The sequence below is a fragment of the Triturus cristatus genome, chromosome 10 (genome assembly GCF_964204655.1).
Source record: "Triturus cristatus chromosome 10, aTriCri1.1, whole genome shotgun sequence".
NCBI classification, from domain to species: Eukaryota; Metazoa; Chordata; class Amphibia; order Caudata; family Salamandridae; genus Triturus; species Triturus cristatus.
The window spans coordinates 1,159,152,289-1,159,163,219 of NC_140593.1; positions in this window are offsets into that span (position 1 = coordinate 1,159,152,289).

The window sequence follows — 10,931 nt, forward strand, 5'->3', positions numbered from 1 at the left end:
AGTGACACAGCAAAAACCAACGATATCAAACTAGAAAGAAGAAAAAAAAACAAATTACTCACAAGACAACAAAATACACATCGAGCACCAATGCAAAAAGTTTTTGACACTCAAAAAACAAACATACTGCTATTATTACACCATTTGCAAAAACAATTCATGCAGAGAAATCAAACACATTTACATTGTACAAAAAAAAGTCTCTTACCAAACTACACAAACAGCAGACCCACCAGTAACAACACGGCAAACTGAAAAGAGCAAAAGCCTTCACCTAGAACAAAAAAGTTAAAAAAAAAACATTACTATTGCAATTCACAAAAAATATAACAATAAACATTATAACATGCTATGTTACTACCCAAATGGTCAATCGGGTTGTGTGCCAGGTGGGGCAGAAAACAGCAGGAAAAAAAAGGCTACTCTGTCCCGGGGCGGGTGGGCCAAATACATATTATAAAAATTGCACCCTGGAAGCGACACTTGCCAAAGGCGTCACTTCCATTTTTATTTACACTAATTCCCTGGTGTCTAGTGGGCTTTTCTTCCCCCCCCCTGGGGCCAGAAACAGACCGAAAGTCGACCGATCTGCCCCCTGGGGGGGCAGAAAAGTCTTCCAGAAAATTATGCCCCCAAGGAAGCGACCCTTGCCCAAGGGGTCGCTCCCTAAATGAATAACAAGACATCCCTGGTGTCTAGTGGGCTTTTCTGCCCTCCCTGGGGGCAGAAACGGACCAAAAGTCGACTGATCTGCCCCCAGGGGGGGGGGGGGCAGAAAAGTCTTTCCATAAATTATGCCCCCTAGGAAGCGACCCTTGCCCAAGGGGTCGCTTCCGAACTGAATAACAAGACATCCCTGGTGTCTAGTGGGCTTTTCTGCCCCCCCCCCTGGGGGCAGAAACGGACCGAAAGTCGACCGATCAGCCCCCAGGGGGGGCAGAAAAGTCTTCCAGAAAATTATGCCCCCAAGGAAGCGACCCTTGCCCAAGGGGTCGCTCCCTAAATGAATAACAAGACATCCCTGGTGTCTAGTGGGCTTTTCTGCCCCCCCTGGGGGCAGAAACGGACCAAAAGTCGACCGATCTGCCCCCAGGGGGGGCAGAAAAGTCTTACCATACATTATGCCCCCTAGGAAGCGACCCTTGCCCAAGGGGTTGCTTCCGAACTGAATACCAAGACATCCCTGGTGTCTAGTGGGCTTTTCTGCCCCCCCTGGGGGCAGAAACGGACCGAAAGTCGACCAATCTGCCCCCAGGGGGGGCAGAAAAGTCTTAGCATAAATTATGCCCTCTAGGAAGAGACCCTTGCCCAAGGGGTCGCTTCCCAACTGAATAAAACGACATCCCTGGTGTCTAGTGGGCTTTTCTGCCCCAAAGTGGACCGATCTGCCCCCAGGGGGGCAGAAAAGTCTGAGCATAAATTATTCCCCCTGGGAAGCGACCCTTGCCCAAGGGGTCGCTTCCCAACTGAATAAAACGACATCCCTGGTGTCTAGTGGGCTTTTCTGCCCCCCCTGGGGGCAGAAACAGACCGAAAGTGGACCGATCTGCCCCCAGGGGGGGGCAGAAAAGTCTGAGCATAAATTATTCCCCCTGGGAAGCGACCCTTGCCCAAGGGGTCGCTTCCCAACTGACGAAATAGACATCCCTGGTGTCTAGTGGGGCATCCCTGCTCCACGATCGCGACGCTGTGCGCGATCGTGGGACAGGAATGCCCAGCATTGAGACATCAGGGGAGAGGAAATACTCTTTCCTCTCCCCCGATGCCTCAAGGCCTCCGAATTCCGCCCCCCCTGCCACACCGCAGCAAAACACTTACCCTCTCCGTTGGACGCGCTGGAAGAAATGAATTCCAGCGCGTCCAACGCTTCCTGATGACGTCGGCGCGCGCTGTGCGCGCTGACGTCATCAGGAAGCGTGGGGGGGCTCTTGGGTGGCAGCGGAAACTCTTCCGCTGCCATCCCCCTCTGTGGGGGCACGATCGATGCCCCAGGAGGGGAGCGCCAGCGCTTCCCCCAGGGGCTGTGCTCATGACTGAGCGGTTCCGTCATGAGCACAGCCCAACCGATGCTCATGACGGAACCGCTCCGTCATGAGCATCGAAGGGGTTAATCTGCTCTCGATCAACTTCCTCGGCTCAGTTATGAAACTGCAACTGTTTTCCTCAAGATTTTTCCGCTGGTTCACCATGCCCTATTCATTCATATAACACTCTGTTGTTCATGTGTCTAGTTCATTCTAATATCTCCAGACGACATTAAAATAGCAGGGACAAACTAATTATTCATGTAGTGGGATAGTGCTTAGGTGTTAAGGTTATATGATATTTCAATGTGTTGTGCTCTGATTTGCTAATGAAATGATAGAGTTGCTCACCCCATGGTGATTTTAAAGTTCCCTTAATTTAACATGCAAAAATTAGGCTTAATTTTGGGGGTGAGCCAGAAGACATTCCAGTTCTACTAGAGATGCTGTCTATTACTCTCCTGATTTTGCTCCCCATTTGTGGCTTAGAATGATTCCTGGCTTGCATTGCTCTGTATTATCCTTTCTATTGAGAGCCTTGAAGGCATTGACTCTGTACCATCTTACTTTTGAATATTGCAAGAAAACCCTTTGACTTTTATTGAAGTAGAACTCAATTATTGAGTGGCCCATTTTCTTCACTGATTTTATTTTGATGCATTGGGAGGCGCCTTAGTGTGGGCACATGTTGACCCGTCAAATTGAGGTTTAGCTCTGTATCCGATCCAGCAGAGTGGGCATTCTGACTATGTGTCTGAGTGTCTAAAAGTTTGGGCTACCCTTCGGCCATAGAGCAAAAAATAAAAAAGGCCAAACTGTCATTTAATAGTGAGGTTTCCTCTAATGCACCAGCCCTTAGCTTTACTTGGATCCAGTGGGCATTCTCGAAACAACAATAGTGAACAACATTCCTAAACATGAGCATGGCTCCACCACCTCCAGTTCTGCACCCGCATAACAACCGAGACCATTTTACCATTTTCTGCCCAAATAATAAAACTTCAGTCTTACCACTAGTAATCATATGTTAGTTAACTTGACAATATGCCTTAAGCCTTCAGTTATTCTCTTGGGAACAAAAGCCTTGCTAGGTGCTCAGTGTGGACCATGCAGCTCACATGCCTCCTCCCATCTTGAGTGACAATAATCTAACTTGCTCTAAGGTCCTAGATATGAGAGCTATGAAGAGACAGAATAGGGCAGTGATTTTTTAGGTCTCGCCTACAAACAGCAGTTAGCTATCTACTTACCAAAGACCGCTTGAGAACCACACCAAAAACGAACGCCGGGCTCAGAGTTCTGTCATTATTTACCACTGGTTGGCTTTCTTGTCAGTCTTTTTTGCTTACTTTTTATTTGAGAGCTTTCCATCTTCTTCTTATGTTTACCCCTCCCCTTGAGCATAGCTTCTTTTGATTGAGTGACTTGTATCCCTCCACTGCTTGAATTCAGGGGAATATTTTTTCTCTTGTCATTCCATGCGAGTGAGTGCATCATGTGCTTTCATGCTCTGCTCAACTCTGCTCTGCCCTACTTCCCCGTCACTTTTTCTTTTGTCATTCCATGTGAGTGCATGTTTTCTTGCGCTCCTCTAGTCCTGTGTGCTACGTCTTCTTGACAGGCTTGTCCCATGCTGTCTGGTTCGCTCTCCCAACCCCAGCTTGTCTGTTGCTTTCCCGGCCCTTTCCAGACCTTCTATGCTTTTCAGGTTACGCCGCTGTCTGGAAGATCTTTTGCATGTACTTTGTGCGCTCTGAAGTATTGCCCCAGGACTTTTCTGCCTCCAATTTTTACTATCTGCTTAGGGACCTTCTTTTTTAATTTTTTATTGCAACTGCCACTATTTAACTGTCTTGATGGAAATAGACCAGCAGAGGTCAGTACAATACCGGAATTATTTTAGCATTCCCTAGATTTCAGGCCGTAGAAAAATCGATGTTTACTTTGTACATAACTTTGGCAGGGCCACCTTGCTGTCATTTTCTACTTTTTCACCTCAGCAAAAAGTCAATAATATATTTCAGATTGATGCCATGCTGTTTGTAAAAAGAAGATTCCACCACCAGTATTGCAACTTTGTTTAGGGACAGGACTCAGAGATGCCCGCATGTAAGAGACCCCTCAGCCCGGAATTGCTGGTGATTAAAAGCCATGCCAAAATCCTGTTAGCGACAGTCGATGAATAAATCTAATGGTGCAAGGTTGGGTTGAAGCCAGGCTTGCAGCTTGGTGGGTCTGCCCAGGAGTCCACTTACCTGTAAACACCTACAGTGGCGTTGATCATCGCAGCTGCTTTTGTTGTGGAATATCTCAAAGGCTTGACTGTCTGACAGGCTTGAGAAGTAGCAGAGACCACACAAATTGTGTGTGCACTGCACCGTGCCTCCATTAGACGACATGCTGTAAAGGTATTTATATTTTGTTTCATTTCTGGATCTGTCACAATTTATCTGACTTCCTCTTATGCACTTTTTGTGCCTTTGAAGGGCTGAGAATTAGGTGAATAGGTGAATAGCTCTGAATTTCCATTCTTGTTTTGAAAAGACTTTTAAAATGCACTGTAAATGGACCAGGTGAACACTGTTTGTGCATGTGACAAAAGACCTGGGGCCACATGTATCAAAAAAGAGTTTTTCGATTCTCAAATTGCGATTTTTAGCGAGTCGCAAATAGAGAATCGCAAAATGCAATGTATGTAGGATTGCTAAAAATTATGCAAATCCTACATATTCCTTATTTGCGAATCGCAAATCGAGATTCGCAAATAAGGAGTACCTTCCCATTCATTCCTATGGGCTAGGAGGCTCAGAGGAATGAATGGGAAGACTTTCTCAATTTGCGATTACCAATTAAAGAATCGCAAATTGAGAATGTAATTTCAAGGTTGCAATGGTGCCAAAATGACATCCTATTGCACCCATGAAATAGGCATGTGTGCACATATTGCGCACATACATGCCCTAAGGGACATGTATGTGCGACATATGGCACTTTTAAAAAATAAAAAAAATGCTTTTTTAAATAAAATCGCATATTAGTTGGTGGTAATTTGCATCTCCTTAAGGCCACATAGCAAATTGCTGGTGCTTCCAGAATTGCATTTAAGGAATCGCAATTTGCAATTCCTTAATTGCATTCGCAAAATAGAGAATCACACATTTTGCAATTCTCTATTTTGTGATGGCCTTTTGGGACGATACATCCCAAAAGGCTTTTTACATTTCGCAAACGGGCCGCTTCTGAGAATCGGCCCGTTTGCAAACGGGAAAATGGCTTGATATATATGGCCCCTAATGTTGAACTTTTTTTTTTATAGCGAGGCTCGAAAAGCATTCTCTTTCGAGATTTAGGCTCCATTTAAAAGTATGTTCATATTTGAATGTTCGTTGTTGGATATTTTGGCACCAGTGGCGGCTCGCATAGGGCATGCATAGGGGTTGGTGAGGCGGGGCGAAAGGGGGTGGGCAGGGAAGGGGGTAGTAAACTCGGACATACGACAGAACGGAGGAATGTAATTATTACGTTCCTCCGTTCCGTCGTATGTCCGAGTTTACTACCCCCACCACCATGCCCCTCCCCCGTCCCACCGCCCCGCAGTACACCCTATGCGAGCCGTCACTGTTTGGCCCACAGTCAAGTAAATGGTTTCAACCACGCTTAGGGGCTTATTTACAAGCCCATTGGGCCGCAGGTGTGTTTCTTTTATTTAAGCACCGGCAGCGCAATGAGCTTCCCATATTTACAAGGCCAAGTAAAGTTGCTCTGCCTGACTTTTCATGACCTTGTAATTATATTTCCCTTTCATGCATAACTCTGCATAACTCTGCGTGAAAAGGGCGTTCCATGGGTTTTGCTGTGGTTGTTCCCACGCAACATCCATGGAATTTGACTCATTCCCAGATTTACAACATTTTGTAAACCTGATTATGCGTCAGAATCCTACGCTTCCCCAGAGGAGGTGTAAGGAGGTGCAACGAAGAGAAATACTTTTATTTCTCCCTGTTTTTTCCTCTTTCTGTGCATGTTGCATTGTGCAGTACGCATAAAAATGGGGAAAATGCTTTAAATTATTCTTTTTGTGCAGGAAGGTATCCCTTCCTTCACAAATACTATCATCTCCTCAGAGCAGGCACCCTTGCAATATTACACAAGAGTGTCGGCAGTGGCACACCGCTGCTGTTTGTGCACTGGCGCAGGGGAGAAGAAAAAGAATGCACCATATCTTGTAGATACACCGCATACCTGCCCTTTCATTTTGAGGCACGGCAGGAAGGCTTGCTGTGCTGCCGTCCATCAAAATATTGTATATGAGGCCCAAAGTACATTCTGGCCCAAATTCATTCATCTATTTCTGCCACAGAAATAAATGGAGCATTTGATGTATGTATTACTAGACATTTATATAGTGGGAACGTAGATACAGTGCAACAGAGTGCTTTACAAAGGTGCTGTTAGAGGGTATGATTATAGTGGGAGAGGGAGGGATGCAAGAAGGGCAGGGGGGTTGGCAGCTGGTGGTCTATCATCTGGGGTAGGGGGGTTTACATGTAGATGAGGTGTTGATTGAGGTCCTTCCTGAAGACCAGGAGTGAGGGAGCGTGCTGATCTCGAGTGGGCAGGGTGTTCCAGATCCTTGGAGCAAAGGCTTGGCATCTTGCCATCTTCCTGCAGATTTATGACTCAGCTTTATGAGGTTGCAGTAGTGGAGTGTTATGTGTCCCACTGGAAATCCCATTCTAACTCGCGAGGTCTGACGGTTTGCTGGGATTACTGGTTTTTGTTCATGATGGAACTGGCAATGGTAGTGATGTGGGCTGTTGAAGAGCCCTTTTCACGAAGGTAGATGTAATTTGAGACAGTCGTACGATTGAAAAAAAAACAGAGGCGTAGTCGTAATTTACACCTGTTTCTCTCCTTCACAGTCGTGGTGTGCATAACATAGGCACGTTGGAGTTACTGGGTATACCTCGATCGAATTCACAAAACACCTGTCTTAATTCAATACAAATGTTCAACACAGCCCCTCGTTACAGAAGGCAGCAACTCAGATGATGTCATAGCAGCCCACCCAGTTCTGAAAGCTCTCTAACCTTTAGCCAACTGGTAAAATGTCAGAGTGAAAAAGAATGTTCAGTCCAGCCTTGAAATTATCATCACCATCTGTATGCAAGAATAGCTTTTGATGAAAAACAAATACTACTACATGGAGCTGCTACCATTGTTTGGCTTTTTGCCCCTGAACTGTGTCACTGGAACCAAGCTGCATCCTACAGAAGAGGCCCCTGGTCTGAAGTAGCTTGTTCCAGCTCAGAATGGACCTGCCCTGGCAGTTCGTACTCGACTGTTCCTATTGGATCAGGGCAAAGGCTGACTTGCATATGGCTTGGTCCTGCCTGAGGTGGCACAAGGAGCAAAAAGTCACACCAGCGATAGCTGATGGCTGGATTAAATCAAGTAATCCACTCATCACTTTTTTATATTCCTCATCCAGTTCTGCAAGGAGCTCTATAGTCATAGCCCACCTGGAATATGCCGATCTGGCCATGAAATGCTCTTCCTAGTTTGGAGGCTAGAACTGTCTTATGAACATAATTAGTCTAGGCGTTCCCCCAGAGCTTCATAAACCAGCATTACAATTGCTGAACTGAGCTTCCTTCATTGTATCAACCTTGGAAGGATAAAAGGCTAGGTTGTTGCTACCAGGTTCCAAATTAGTGACCCATAGTTTAAACCTAAAGCTAATGCTGGAATGCCAGTGCTGGGATGTTAAGGTTCTCATCAGCACTGTGAACCCGCACCGCACATATAAGGTGAGAATGATTTTGGAAAATGAGCTTTGAAAATGAAAATTATTATTTACTATCAACACTGTCTTTGGGCTCAACATGACCATTATGGACATCGTGAGTTGGGCGATAGTAACAACTGTTATTAGAACTGCTACAAAATGGCAAACATCAGCTTAACAAGCACTTTATAAAAAATCATTCTATTATTAAGATTGAACAATAAATGACTACACAGACAGCAGGTCTTTAAGTGACCATAAGGCAATTTGAAACCCCATTCGATGCGTCTTACAAGAAATCAAATCAGTTTGTTTTATTAAGGCACGTAATACCACCTCACCTGAAGCTGTAATTACAGGACGCGCAAGTGTGGGTTAGTGCTTAGAGATCCTGGCAGGTGTGGTTGGAGTGAAGTAGAGAATAGGCCATAGAAGCCAAAATAAAAGTGTCCCCCATTAATGAATCAGACATTTGTAAATCAGTGCAGTTAATACTTGCTTAAACACGCTGTGTAGGTGCCTTGCAGGTTTGGGAGACTGCATACGTTTGTTCTTGTTGCAGGCAGCATTTGAAGCATTATCTGGGAAATTCACAATAAAAACTGTCCCACCAGACCATAAAACAGGCCCACAAACATTGCCGAGGACAATAGTTCATGCCTTTGTCAGATCTATTGGCTTTGTCAATGTTTTAAATTCTGGCATCAGCCAAGACCTTTTGGTTTTGATAAAATATGTATAATATGTAAAATATACCTACATATAGGGGCTTTCAGCCACCTATCTTCATCAAATTGGTGAGTTGTTGTGTCATTCACATTTTGTGCCTGCCAACTACAGCATTTAGCATAAGGCAGTGGGTCGGCATACGTAAGCCACTGGTTAACTTCACTTTGAGTGACTGCATTTTGCTTTCTCACTTCCACACACAGGCTAGTTCCCTCCTTTGCCAGTGTATTTAGGTTGAGCCTAGGCAGCACACATGTACTGTCTCTCGACATGCTGTATCTACTTCTATGGACTTCCACCAAGCCCATCACTTTCATTCGTTCCTTGGTCTGCCTTTCAAAATTCCTTTGGTTTCTTTGGTAAATGCTTTACATATGTCCTGCCATTTGACTATTTTGTTTCCGCCTTGGAGAGTGGCCCTGTTACATGGATCAGTTCACTTCTGTCCATTTAGTTAGTTTCGGCACACTACTTTTTCTTTTGACTCGGCTCCAGTGCCGTCCCCCCACCACCTCCCATTTGTCGCTGCATCACTACGTTTCCTGTTCGTGTTGACACCCATCGCAATTCAGTTAATCTCCCTGTGCAATGCCTCCCCGCACCACCTCCCACTCGTCGTTCTATTTGGTATTTTTTATGCTTGCACTGTGATCCACGTTTAAAGAAAAAAATTACTGAAACTGTTTTATATGCTTCTCTCACCCTCGCCCTTGTCTTATCTTTTGATGTGTGCTGATTCAAGGAGAAGCACAACAGGTTTGCTCTTTCCCTTTCACACTCAGTGCGTGCGTGGTTGCTCATATTTTGTGAAGAGTGGAGTAATTTAAAACATTTTCTAGAATACCGCGCATACATATTCTGGTTCTTCTGCCGGGATAGTGTTTATATTGTGAGCTCTGTCTTAAGAGTGTAGGTAATCCTAGTGGACAAGGCTATCTAAAAACTGCCCCCTCAAATGTGCACTCTTATCTCTTATGGGACTGGCATTCTTCTAGGTTCAACGGAATGTGCTTTGAACACAGCTCTTTCCACATTCCCTGATAGATCGAATTAGATCTTAGTGCGGATCTAGGGTTAAGAGTAATGTCAAGGGTGCCCTCACCACCACCCAAAACTCCAGCCAGTTGTATATGCGGCTGCATCATTCTTATTGTTAATCTCCCCCGCACAATCCCTTGAACTCAGTTAAATAAGGTTCTGTAGTACAAATAAATTAAACAATGTATCCATGTGTAATGTAACTGGTGCTCATGTACAGTGCTCCTATACCTTCGTGCCGAGTTTGCGCTATGTAAAAAGAATGCTTTTGAAGCCCCTACCGCTGAGTTGGGATATCTAACCCCCACCCTGAACTTTCTATTTTGAAGTGGCCATGTCTTGGTTTGGCTGTGGCTGTTTTGCTGTATGCATGTCCTTGGAGTAGTCTCTCCAGGCCCTGCATGTGCTCACCAGGCTCCTCGCCCTGTTGCAGGGATTCTGCGGAGTCACAGAACTGTGCTTGAGATCACAGAATCTTTGTAGGCAGGGACTGAGTCATCCTAGTACCTGAGTACCCATGAGCCCGGGACCGACTAGCTATAGAGTCTCACCTGCCCTCCTACTCACTCACAGGGGAACAAGTGATCAGACCATAACAAAACCCTCTCGGCCCTCTCAGGAATCACGGTTGCAGGACACACCCTTTCGCTCTCACACTCGTACTAGTCCACAATAAAATCTGACAGAGACACGAAAGCAGTTTAAAATGCTTATTGTAACTTTTGTGCTCTAGTATACAGTATACGTGCCACAAAAAGTAAGAAGATGCCCAACACAAATACAGTCAGCATATTTAGTAGTCCATAAATCATAAAAGGAACTGTCATTATATAAGACAGGGTAGCCTACCCCCCTCCCCTTCTACAGAAGCAAAGTTACGACATATCCGTATATCTCTGGGTGTTGGCAGCAGACCCCGTACCTTAGCATGCACCGATGAAAGATCTACATCTCAGGAGCTGTCATGATCTCTTCCCTGAAAAGACCCTTCTCCAAGTGTGTGTTACCTTTTCTGTGCATAGCTATGTGACAAAGTACGTGTTCCCAAGCAACAGCTGCATTGGTATGTTTTGTCTAGGTGCTAATGTCTGACCAGAACAAAATAACATTTTTGCTTGACCTTGTCTACGATTTGCAGACTAAATCCCAGGAAAGAACAGAATGCGAAAACAACAGCAGGTTCTGTGTGAAAGTACAGTCTGGCACAAAGCAAAATGCATCTGTATAGCAACATGCGCAAAGCAGAGGATAATCTGCAACGTGCTCATTCTAACATAAGAAAAAAGACAATGGGCTAGCACGGAACATGTGAACACCTGCCCTTGGTCAGGACGGTAGTACCATAATGACGA